Below are 13,671 nucleotides of genomic sequence, written 5' to 3'. Positions count from 1 at the left end.
CGAGAAAAACAGAAGAATGGTGGCCTTTTGGGGATCCCAGACCTAGGGGTTCCCTGAGCCAAAGCTGTGACACCCTCTTTAGGGCTCTGTGGTTCCTGGCATCTCCAAGCTTCTGGGTGCCACAGTGTTCCACCCATCCAGACACGAGTGACCACAGTGGATGTGTGCAGTACATCTGGTCTAGCCAGAGCCTTGCACGGAGCCAGCACCTGTGCTGGTGCCTGGAGCTGCCTGCCCCACCACAACAGCCAGTGTGACTGTCTGTGTGCAGTGGCCGGACCCTGTGTTCACTTGCCCACACACTTCTCGCCGCTCTGTGCCTGGTTTACCTTTAGCAAGTGTGGGATCTGGGCCAGTACTTTTATTTAAAAAGTTTTTAGAGACTGGGTCTCACTGTGTTTCTCAGACTGGACTCAAACTCCTGGGCTCAAGCAATCCACCTCAGCCTTCTGAATAGCTGGAACTGCAGGTGGGTGCTACTGCACCTGGCTTAGGACTGACTATTATGTGTGCTATACTAGATTTTGTTTCATAGGCACATTAAAGTATTGTTTAAATTTAAAATTGACCTGCTTAAGTACCAGAAGCCTTAAGGCTTTAACAATATTTAGAGGTCAATTAACATCTATTTTTGGCTTTCCTTCATCATTGCCACTTATTCAACAAGTAGTTATTGAGTGCCTGCTATGGCAAGATCCTCTTGGTTCTGGAGAAATAGCAAGCAAACAAAAACAGATAAAAATCTCTGCCCTTTACATTCTACAGTAAGTTTACATGCTAGAGAGGCAGATAATAAATAGAATAAAATTAATAAAATATAACATATTCTAAAATCTAAAATATATAGAATGTCAGGTGGTAATTGGCTTAGAAAAAACAGTGATGGGAAGGTAAGAAGTGTGAGGTCAGGGAGGGTGAATTTCTGTTTTAAGTAGAATGGCCAGGGGAGGGCTCACTGAGATGTGATGTCAGATAAAAGACCTAAAGAAAATCAGAGAGTGGGCTGTGCAGGCATCCATGGGGAGGAGCTTTCCAGACCGAAGAAACAGCAAATACAAAGACCCTGCACTGGCTGGAGCAGGCTGTCATGTTTGATGGGCAGTTGGAGACCAGTGTGGCTGGAGTGCACTGAGAAGCAATGAGGACTTCAGGATGGTCTCTGACTGGCTATTAATAGCAAGGACTTTGGATTCCACTTCGAGCGTGATGGAGAGCCACTGGAGGGTTTGAGTAGAGGAGTGATGTGATTTAATTTATACTTAAAGGAATGTTTTTGTCAGTTGGGTGGGGAATAGATGAGTTATGAAGAGGGGTGAAGGAAAAGGCAAGGATATCTTAGCCCAGGTGACGGCTTGAACTAGGGTGATAATGGTGGAAGTGAAACCAGTGCCTGGATTAGGGGTTGGATTTGGGATATGTCCTGAAAATAGATTGGACAGAATTTGCTGATGGATTGGATTTGAAGTTTGTGAGAGGGAGAGAATAATCAAGGAAGGAAGAATTCAAGGTTTTTGGCCTGATCAACAGAAAGGATGAAGCTGTCATTAACTGAGACATGGAAGACTGTGGGAAGAAAAAGTTTGGAAGAAAAGGAGGCAGGAATTGAATGTGTTAATTTAGAGAGCATATTATGTCTGAATGCAAACACTGAATATGTAATAGAATCTATGTGTATGGTGTTCAGAGGAGGACTCCAGGATGGGTATCAAAATTTGGTAATTGTTAGAATGTACATAGTATTAAAAGCCACAACACTTGTTGAGATCACTAACGGGTACAGGTAGAATAGGGAAGAGGTCCAGGTACTGAACCTGAAGTGCTCTGAAAGCTAGCCTATAAAAGGTCAACTGCAGAGGCTGATGCATAGAACCATTACCAGCAAAGATTAGGGAGACGTGGGCACTGAGAGTAGAGGAAAATTAGAAGACAGCAGTATCTGGAAGCTATGAAATAAACTATCTCAAGCAAGAAGGAGTGATCAATAGTAAATCATACTCATAATTAATTTAAAATGAAGAGGGAGAACGTCTATAGGGTTTAGCGTTGTAGAAGTCTTTAATAACCCTTAGAAAGAGTTATTTTTGAGACAAGGTCTTGCTCTGTCACCCAGACTGGAGTGCAGTGGCATGATCGTGGCTCACTGCAACCTCAGCCTCCTGGTTTCAAGGGGTCCTTCCACTCAGCCTCCCACGAAGCTGGGATTACAGGTGCATGCCACCACACTTGGTTAATTGTGATGGAGACTGGGTCTACTTGGAATGAATTCACTTATTCTGTTTGAAAATAACTGAAAGAAACACCCCAAAATATTCTCTAAGCAAAAGACCTAAAACATATTTTCAGATATTGAGACAACAACAATAATATCAATGACAACTGACATTTATTCTGTACCTATTTGTGCCAGGGACTATGTTAAAGTGCTTTACAAGTTCAATTTTATTTGACTCTTCACAATAAACCTATGAATTAGGTTCAATTATCTCCATTTCATAAATGAAGAAATTGATGTTTACAGACTTTTAAGTGTGTAAAGTCACATAATGAGTAAGTGATGGAGTTGAAATACTGGAAATATTTTCATAATGCTTTTACACTGAACGATTATTTTGTTTCCAGGGTATATTGATTGCCTTTGGAAATAAATAGTCTCATGCTTTGAAACTAAAGTGGCATTTTTCACATTCCATTTATTTCACGTCCCTTTATTTTCCTGATATCTAGCACTCCTACAATATTGAAAAGCTATAACCAGTTCCTTTATAGTTGTTTGTATGGTGTTTTTTGATGCAGAGAACTACCTAACATGTTTCAATTTATTAAATTAGATTAATTTGTTCAATCAAGTTAAATGTTATTAAGGAAAATGCCATTTTCTAGAACGATTTCTATTTTTAATAGAAATTTATTTTGAGGAACTTTATTACATTTTTGGAAATATATTCTTAAAATAATTACATTGAAAACCCATTGAACATTTAACATATTTCATGTTCACAACTTTTCTGTGTGGTGGACATTATTATTATCTACATTTTACACACGGGGAACTGGAGGTTTAGAGAAGTTGAGTAAATTGCCTGAAGTCACAGAGCTTGTAGGTGGTTGCGTAAGGATTGACCCCATGTCCTCTGAAATTACATTCCATGCTTTTTCCACTACAACATGCATGTAAATTTAGTTAATTCCAATGCTCAGCCTGAAATATTATATCTTTACTCATCTGTGTTAAATTGATTACCCTCATTTGATGCACTATTGTAACTCTAACAGCTGGAGCGACAGGGGCCCAGAGTTTTAGGAAAGCACATATATATTTTTAGATTAGGCATGTGTTCTCAGGGAAGCATGCAAGTAGTTTATTATTTTTTTCTTTTTTAGGATTGATGCTACATAACCTGAGAGAGGGAAAAGCAGCATTACTGTTGCTTGGCTATGCTCTTCATAGTTGCTGATTCTTTTTTGAGGATGTAGCTAGGATTGGTGTTAGCAGGGAAATGGAATGAACACAGACTCTGCCATGAATTCTGGAGCCTGCCCTGAAATAGGCTGGGGACTGTGTCATTGATTTTCTAGAATGACTTCCACAATTTCCCAGCCCTCCTGAATCTCACATTCAATTCACAAAAAATGTTGATTTTCTTACACTAGCAATGCCCTTCTCACATTTGCTTTTGAGCCTCTGATCAAGCTTCTACTCTATGGCCAGAATGGTTTATTAGAAATGCAACTATGATAACCCAGGTTTGGGTTCAAAATTCTTCAGTGGCTCCCCATTACATTTAATATAGAATATCAATCCCTTAACATGGCCTACAGGGTCTGACCTGGTCTGGCCCCTCCCTAATCTTCAACCTCAGCCAGCACCATTTTTCATTACAGCCCCCAGGCTTTCTTGAAGTTCCTTTAGTCTTTTCCTTCCTCAAGGCTCATGGAATACTATTTCCCCTGCCTAGAATATTATCTTCTCCATTTTTGGGGGTAAGTGCTACCTCCTCAAAGACCTTCCCTGACCACCCAATCTAAATTAGGTCCCCTCAGCCCCTGTTATAATTTCTCTTATTATTTTCCACCTTTCCTTCAAAGTATTTATTACAATTTGGTATTACATTTTATTTGTACATTTACTCTATATCAAGACCCCTCCCCATATAAATGTAAGTCACACAAGGGCACTTTCTATATCTGCTTTTTTTTTCACTACTGCCTGGTAACATAATAGACATTCAATAACATTTATAGGATAAATGGATGCCCTTTCATAAGCTGTTTTATCAACCTGGGATATAACAAAAATAGCCAATGTGTATTTTGCAGTAATATTCTACGCACTGTAATGACATCACAAATTGGTTGATTCTGGAGCAGGGACAAAGCTGGGAGATGCATGTATGTAATGATTAGGTTTTAGGGGAGGATGTTAATTCTTTGTTTTGCTGCATTTTATTGATGGCCTAAAAAGCAAGTGATAGGGAAAGAGAACAAAAGGATTTGATCAAATGTCAAAGTCTATCACATTATTTCTAGATATTCTTATGGAGAATATTGTGCAATCAAGAAGCTGTGATGTATAAGCAGATCAATATGAACTTGTTTTAAAGAGATGAATATTCACATCAACTTCTCAACCCTTTTGATAAGTAGAAATAAGTAGGGACAAAACTCAACTATCCCTAATTTTCTTTAAATTTGAAAATAGTCTTACTGTCCTCACAGGATGCGGGATTGGGAGCAGAGATTGGTTAACAATATCATTTTAGCTCCCTCTGCTGGTGGTGAATGATGCTTTTAGCAGAGGGCTGATGAAAAGTGCAACTGTTGCTAAAGATAGGGATGAAACACCTTTGCTGTTGCTGCTAGGCTCCTGTTGGTCAAGGTAGGAAGCAAACACGCTCTTTTTAAAGCAATTTTTAACAGCTTTATTGATATATACTTTATATATGATAAGATTCACTTGTTTAAAGTGTACAATTCAATAGTTGTTACTATGTTTACAGAGTTGCACAACCATCACCATAATCTAATTTTAGAACATTTTCATCGCCCCAAAAGAAACCTTCTATCCATTGGCTACAGCTCTCTTTCTTCAGCCCTACCTCCTCTGCTACTAACTCCTGGAAACTACTAAATTACTTTCTGTCTCCATAGACTTAACTATTTTGGACCCATTTGATAAATGGGTTCATACAATATATGTTTATTTGTGTCTGCCTATTTCACTTAGCATACTGTTTCTAAGGTTTATCCATGTCGTGGATCAATATTTCATTACTTTTTATTGACAAATAGTATTCAGTTATATGAACATACCGCATTTTGTTTATTCATTATTTGATGGGCAATGAGATTGTTTCTGCTTTTAGGCTATTATGAATAAAGAAGCTATAAACATTAGTGCCTAAGTTTTTAGGTAGACATATATTTCAATTATCTTGAGTAGATAGATACCTAGGAATGGAATTGCTGGGTCATATCTATATTGAACATTTAGAGGAACTGCCAATTTTTTTCTGAAGTGGTTATACTGTATTACATTCTCATACACGTGCTCTTTTGGATAGGTTTACAAAGTAGTGCCTAAGAGAAAGACAGCTTAAATTTATTGTGTCTTTTGTAATTTATTCTTTAAAAATTTTTTAAATTTTATTTCAGTAGTTTTTGGGTAACAGGTGATTTTTGGTTACATGAATACGTTATTTAGTGGTAATTTCTGAGATTTTGGTGTACCCATCACCTGAGCAGTATACACTGTACCCAATGTGTAGTCTTTTATCCCTCACCCCCTTCCACTGTTTCCTCCAAGTTTCCAAAGTCCATTATGTCATTCCTATGCCTTTGTGTCCTCATAGCTTAGCTCCAACTTGTAAGTGAGAACATATGATATTTGGTTTTCCATCCCTGAGCTACTTCACTTAGACTAATGGTCTCCAATTCCTTTCATTGCTGTGAATTCGATTATTTCATTCCTTTTTATTCCATGGTGTATATATACCACATTTTCTTCTTTCACTCATTGATTGATGGGGATTTAGGCTGATTCCATATTCTAGCAATTGTGAATTATACCACTATAAACATGCAAGTGCCTTTTTCATGTAATGACTTCTTTTCCTCTGGGTAGATACCCAGTACTGGGACTGCTGGAACAAACGGTAGTTCTACTTTTAGTTTTTTAAGGAATCTCCATGCTGTTTTCCACAGTGGTTGTTCTAGTGTACATTCCCGCCAGCAATGTAAAAGTGTCACCACATCCATGCCAGCATCTATTATTTTTTGGTATTTAAACAATGGCTATTCTCTCAGAGGTAAGGTGGTATCTCACTGTGGTTTTAATTTGCATTTCCCTGATAATTAATGATGTTGAGTATTTTTCATATGTTGACTGTATATCTATTGTCTATTCATGTCCTTTGCCCACTTTTTGATGGGATTATTTGTTTTTTTTCTTGCATATTTGTTTGAGCTCCTTATAGATTCTGGATATTAGTTCTTTGTTGGATGCATAGTTTGTGAATATTTTCTCCCATTCTGTGGGCTGTTTACTCTGCTGATTATTTCTTTTGCTGGGCAGAAGCCTTTTAGTTTAATTAGGCCCCATCTATTTTTTTTTTTTTTTTTTGGTGCATTTGTTTTTGGGTTCCTCGTCATAAACTCTTTGCCTAAGCAGATGTCTAGAAGAGTTTTCCCAATGTTATCTTCTTGAATTTTTATGGTTTCAGGCCTTAGATTTAAGTCTTTGATCCATCTTGAGATGATTTTTGTATAAGGTGAGAGATGAGGATCCCGTTTCATTCTTCTATGTGTGGCTTGCCAGTTATCCCAGCACCATTTGTTCAATAGGGTGTCCTTTCCCCACTTTATGTTTTTGTTTGCTTTGTTGAAGATCAGTTGGCCCTAAGTATTTGGCTTTATTTCTGGGTTCTCTATTCTGTTCCATTGGTCTAAGTGTATTTTTATACCAGTACCATGCTGTTTTGGTAATGATAGCCTTTTAATATAGTTTGAAGTTGAGTAATGTGATGCCTCCAGATTTCTTCTTTTTGCTTAGCCTTGCTTTGACCATGCAGGCTCTTTTTTGGTTCTATATGAATTTTATGTTTGTTTTTCTTCTCGTTCTGTGAAGAATGATGATGGTACTTTGATGGGAATTGCATTGAATCTGTAGCAATTTTGACCATACTGCCAAAAGCAATATACTGCTTTGTATCATCAAAGCAGTATATTGCTTTTGGCAGTATGGTCATTTTCACAATATTGATTCTACCCATCCACGAGCATGGGATGTATTCCCATTTGTTTGTGTCATCGATAATATCTTTCAGCAGTGTTTTGTAATTTTCCTTGTAGAGATTTTTCACCAGGTTCTGTATATTCCTATGCATTTTATTTTATTTTTTTTCAAGTGTTGTAAAGGAGTTGAGTTCTTGATTTGATTCTCAGCTTGGTTCTTGTTGGTGCATAGCAGTGCCACTGATTTGTGTACATTGATTTTGTATCCTGAAATTTTACTGAATTTATCAGATTTAGGAGCTTTTTGGATGAGTCTTTAGGGTTTTCTAGGTATGTGATCATAACAACCGTGAACAGTGACAGTTTTACTTCCTCTTTACCAGTTTGATGATTTTTATTTCTTTCTCTTGTCTAATTGCTCTGGCTAGGACTTCCAGTACTATGTTGAATAGAAGTGGTGAATTGGGTCATTCTTGTCTTGTTCCAGTTCTCAGGGGCAATGCTTTCAACTTTTCCCCATTTAGTTCAGTTTTCAGTCCAGCTGTGAAACCATCTGGTCCTGGACTTTCTTTTTGTTGGCAATTAAAAAAATTACTGTTTCAGTCTTGCTACTTATTATTTGTGTGTTAAGAGTTTCTGTTTCTTCCTGATTTAATCTAGGAGGGTGATGCATTTCCAAGAATTTAGCCATCTTCTCTGTGTTTTCTAGTTTGTGTGCATAAAGGTGTTCATAGTAGCCTTGAATGATCTTTTGTATTTCTAGGGTATTGATTGTAATATCTCTCATTTTGTTTCTAATTGAGCTTATTTGGATCTTCTCTCTCTTTTCTTAATCTTGCTAATGGTCTATCAATTTTGTTTATCTTTTCAAAGAACCAGCTTTTTGTTTCATTTTTCTTTTGTATTTTTTTTAAGTGTTAATTTCATTTAGTTCTGCTCTGATCTTTTGTTATTTTTTTTCTTCTGCTGGGTTTGGGTTTGATTTGTTTTTGTTTAGTTCGTTGAGGTGTGACTTTAGATTGTCTATTTCTGCCCTTTCAGACTTTCTGTTGTAGACATTTAATGCCCTGAACTTTCCTTGTAGCACCGCTTTTGCTGTGTGCCAGAGGTTGTGATGTTATGTCACTATTATCATTCAGTTCAAAGAATTTTTAAATTTCCATCTTGATTTCATTGTTGACCCAAAGATCATTCAAGAACAGATTTAATTTCCATGTATTTGTATAATTTTGAGAGTTCTATTTGGAATTAAATTTCCAGTTTTATTCCATCGTGGTCTGAGAGGATACTTGATGTAATTTTAACTTTCTTAAATTTACTGAGACTTGTGACCTATCATATGGTCTATCTTGGAGAATGTTCCATGTGCTGATGAAAGAATGTATATTCTGCAGTTGTTGGGTAGAATATTTTATAAATATCTGTTAAGTCCATTTGTTCTAGGATATAGTTTAAGTTCACTGTTTCTTTGTTGACTTTCTGTCTTGATTACCTGTCTAGTACTGTCAGTGCAGTACTGAAGTCCCCAATATTATTGTGTTCCTGTCTATCTTATTTCTTAGGTTTAGTCATAACTGTTTTTATCAAATTGGGAGCTCCAGTACTAGGTGCATGTATATGTAGGTTTGTGAAACATTTTCCTTTCGGACTAATCCTTTTATCATTAAATAATGTCCCTCATGATCTTTTTTTTTTTTTTTTTTTTTTTTTTTTTTTTTTTACCTGTTGTTGCTTTAAAGTCTGTCTTGTCTGAAACAACAGTAGGTACTCTTGCTCATTTTTGGTTTCCATTTGCGTGGAATATCTTTTTCCTTAAGTTTATGAGAGTCCTTTTATGTTAGGTGAAACTCTTGAAGACAGCAGATACTTGGTGGGTGGATTTTTATTCATTCTGCCATTATGTATCTTTTCAGTGGAGCATTTAGTTCATTTACCTTCCCTCTTGGTCTTGCTGACTTCAAGAATGAAGCCATGGACCGTCACGGTATTACAGTTCTTAAAGATGGTGCGTCTAGAGTTTGTTCCTTCAGACGTTCAAATGTGTCTGGAGCTTCTTCCTTCTGGTGAGTTCGTGGTCTCGCTGACAGGAGTGAAGCTGCAGACCTTCACCGTGAGTGTTACAGCTCTTAAGGCGGCGCATCTAAAGTTGTTCATTCCTCCTGTCTGGAGTTGTTCATTCCTCCCAGTGGGTTCGTGGTCTCGCTGACCTCAGGAGTGAAGCTACAGACCTTTGCGGTGAGCCTTATAGCTCATAAAGGTGGCGCGGACCCACAGAGTGAGCAGTAGTAAGATTTATTGCAAAGACCGAAAGAACAAAGCTTCCAGAGCATGGAACTGGACCCCACTAGGATGTCCCTAGCTGGCTTGCTTGGGCAGCCTGCTTTTATTCCCTTATCTGGCCCAACCCACATCCTGCTGATTGGTCCATTTTACAGAGAGCTGATTGGTTCATTTTATGGAGAGCTGATTGGTCCATTTTGACAGAGTGCTGATTGGTGCATTTACAATCCCTGCACTAGACACACAGTGCTACACAGAAAAGTCCTCCAAGTCCCCAGTAGGTTACCTAGATACAGAATACCAATTGGTGTATTTACAAACCTTGAGCTAGACACGGGGTGCTGATTGGTGCATTTACAATCCTCTAGCTAGACATAACAGTTCTCCAGGTCCCCACTAGACTCAGGAGCCTAGCTAGCTTCACCTAGAGGATCCCAGGCCAGGGCCTCGGGAGGAGCTGTCTGCCAGTTCCACAGGGTGCACCTGCACTCCAAAGCCCTTGGGCGTCCATGGGACCAGGCGCCGCGGCGCGCAGGGGGCGGCGCTCGTAGAGGAGGCTGGGCCGCGCAGGAGCCCATGGGGGCGGGGAGAGGCTCAGGCCTGGCGGGCTGCAGGTCCTGAGCCCTTCCCGAGGGGAGGCAGCTGAGGCCCTGCGAGAATTCGGAGTGCAGCGCTGGCCGGCCGGCACTGCTGAGGGACCCCGCGCAACCTCTGCAGCTGCTGGCCCCTGTGCTAAGCCTCTCACTGCCCAGGGGCGGGGTGGGGGTGGGGGAGTGTGTGGGTCGCCTGCCACTCTGAGTGCGGGCCCGCTGAGCCCACGCCTACCCGGAACTCCCGCTGCCCAGCGAGCCCCGCGCCAGCAGCCCCGTTCCGCTCGCGTCTCTCCCTCCACATCTTTCTGCAAGCAGAGGGAGCTGGCTCAGGCCTCAGCCCGCCCAGAGAGGGGCTCCCACAGTGCCCTGGCGGTCTGAAGGGCACCTCAAGCACTGCCAGAGTGGATGCCGAGGCAGAGGAGGTGCCGAGAGCGAGGGCTTCTAGCACGTTGTCACCTGTCATCAGGATTAGTATTGAGATGTGAGGTACTATTTTATTCGTCATGTTAGTTGTTGCCTTAATATCTCGTTTTTCTTTTTCATTGTGTTGTTTTATGGGCCCTGTGAGATTTATGCTTTAAGGAGGTTTTACTTTGGTGTATTTCAGGGTTTCATTTCACTGTTGAGAACTGTTTTATAGCATTTCTTGCAGTGCTGACTTGATCGTGGCAAATTCAGTGTTTGTCTGAAAAAGACTTTATCTCTCCTTCATTTATGAAGCTTAGTTTTGCTGTATAGAAAATTCTTGGCTGACAATTGTTTTGCTTCAGGAGGATAATCATGGAATCCCAGTGCCTTCTGACTTGTAAAGTTTCTGCTGAGAAATCTGTTAATCTGATAGGTTTTTCTTTATAGGTTATCGGATGCTTTATAGGTTATCAGATGCTTTTGTCTCACAGCTCTTAAACTTCTTTCCTTTGCATTGACTTTAGAAAAATCTGATGACTATGTGCCTAGGTGATGATGTTTTTGCAATGAATTTCCCAGGTGTTCTTTGAGCTTCTTGTATTTGGAAGCAAGGCCAGGGAAGTTTCCCTCAATTATTGGTTCAAATAAGTTTTTCAAAGTTTTAGATTTCTCTTCTTCCTCAGGAACATCAATTATTCTTAGGTTTGGCTGTTGGACATAATTTCAAAGTTCTTGGAGGCTTGGTTCATTAAATTTTTTTTCTTTGTCTGTCTGATTGGGTTAATTTGAAAGCCTTTTCTTTAAGCTCTGAAGTTTTCCCTTCTACTTGTTATAGTCTATTGTTGAAACTTCCCAGTGCATTTTGTATTTCTCTAAGTGTGTCTTTCACTTCCAGATGTTGTGATTGTTTTTTCTTTATGATATCTGTTTCTCTGGATAATTTTTCATACATATCTTGTTTTTAAAAAAAAATTCTTTAAGTTGGTTTGCACTGTTCTCTAGTATCTCCTTGAGTAACTTAATAATCAAGCTTTTGAATTCTTTATCTGGCAATTCAGAGATTTCTTCTTGGTTTGAATCCATTGGTGGGGAGCTAGTGTGATCTTTTTGGGGTGTTATAGAACCCCAAAATAGTATTACCGTAATAGTATTACCGGAATTACTATTTTGGTTTCTTCTCATTTGGGTAGAATATTTCAATGGAAAGATCTGGAACACAAGGCCTGCTGTTCAGATTCTTTTGTCCCATGGGGTGATCCTTTGATGTGATGCTCTTCCACTTCCCTTAGGGATGGGAGTTCCTCAGAGCTGAACTGCAATGGTTGTTATTGCTTTTCTGGATCTATCACCCAGTGCGGCTACCAGGCTCTGAGCTGGTGCTGGGGAATATCTGCCAAGAGTCCTGTGATGTGACCAGTCTTCAGGTTTCCCAGCCATGGATACCAGCACTTGCCAGTTTTTCAACTGTCTCATGGAATATGCAGTGGTGTTCTGCTTCTGTCAATGCATCTGTGAACTATTTTGGTTTTCCTGGTTCATTTTTGCCGTGGTTCTTGGAGCAAAAGTTAATGGTGTGAGTCTCCATGCATTGTTCTGTTTGTCCAGGTGAGAGCTGCACGTTAACCCTGTTTTCTATCTGCCATCTTGTCCCTCTACATATTCTTATCATTTATTCTTTTATATTACTTATGTATTTTCGTATTTTCTCATTTGCTTTAAAAGTTTTTGCTTGGCTGGGCGCGGTGGCTCACACCTGTAATCCCAGCACTTTGGGAGGTCGAGGCAAGTGGATCATGAGGTCAGGAGATTGAGACCATCCTGGCTAACACGGTGAAACCCCGTATCTGCTAAAAATAGTAAAAAATTAGCCAGGTGTAGTGGCGGGCGCCTGTAGTCCCAGCTACTGGGGAGGCTGAGGCAGGAGAATGCCGTGAACCTGGGAGGCAGAGCTTGCAGTGAGCCGAGATCGCGCCAGTGCACTCCCGCCTGGGCGACAGAGTGAGACACTGTCTCAGAAAACAAAAATGTTTTTGTTCAATCTATCTATTCTTCTCCATTACCACTGGGAAATCTCTCTCTCTTTCTCAGAAATGGGGTTTCACTTTGTTGTCTAGGCTTGACTCAAACTCCTACCCTCAAGGGATTCTTCCACCTCAGCCTCCTGAGTGGCTGGGACTACAGGTGTGGTCATTGTACCTGGCTCCAGTTTCTTTAGTTTTTTTCTCTGTGAAGATGTACAGTGAGATGATTTCCAGGCTCTCACTCAGCTTAAATATACTAGGGTGGGATGAAAAACCTAAGTATTGTGCTGATTTCTAGTTTCCTCAGTGAGATTGCTGTAAAACTCCTTTTGGAGAAGAATATCATCCAATTTAGAGTATTGGATCTGGAAACAGACTATTTGGGTTAAGATCCTTGACCTATCATTTTCTGATTGCATAACACTGAGAAAGGAATTAGTTTTTCCAGCTTTATTGTTTATAACTGACAAGAGTTATATATAAATAAATATAGTGTACAATGTGATGTTTTATGTATACATTAGAAATGATAATCACAAGCTAATTAATGTGTCTATCACCCACGTAATTATCTTTTTTTTGGTGGTGAGAACATTTAAGATCAACTTCTTAGCAAATTTCTAGCATGTAACACAGTACTATTGACTATAATTACCATGCTTTGTGTTAGATCTTCATAACTTATTCATCCTGCCTAACTGAAGGTTTGTACCCTTTGGTTAACACTTCCCTATTTCCCCACTTCACAGTCTCCGGCAACCACAATTCTACTGTCTGCTTCTGTGAATGTCATTTTTAAAGACTGCATATAAGTTGAGATAATGCAGTATTTGTCTCTCTGTACCTGGCTTCTTTCACTTAACAAATGTGCTCCAAGTTCATCCATGTTGTCGCGAATGACAGGATTTCCTTCTTTTAAAAGGCTGAATAATATTCCATTGTGTTTATATATATATATGTAATATATTCACAATGACATATTATATACACATATATTTTTCATTATCCATTCATCTGTCCATGGACACCTAGATTGAGTCTATATCTTGGCTATTGAGAATAATGCTACAGTGGACATGGGAGTGCAGATATCTCTTCAAGATCCTAGTTTCAGTTATAGTGGATATATACTCAGAAGT

This window comes from Macaca mulatta, chromosome 11 (genome assembly GCF_049350105.2).
Source record: "Macaca mulatta isolate MMU2019108-1 chromosome 11, T2T-MMU8v2.0, whole genome shotgun sequence".
In the NCBI taxonomy this organism is placed as follows: Eukaryota; Metazoa; Chordata; class Mammalia; order Primates; family Cercopithecidae; genus Macaca; species Macaca mulatta.
Note: the sequence above shows the minus strand (reverse complement) of the source record.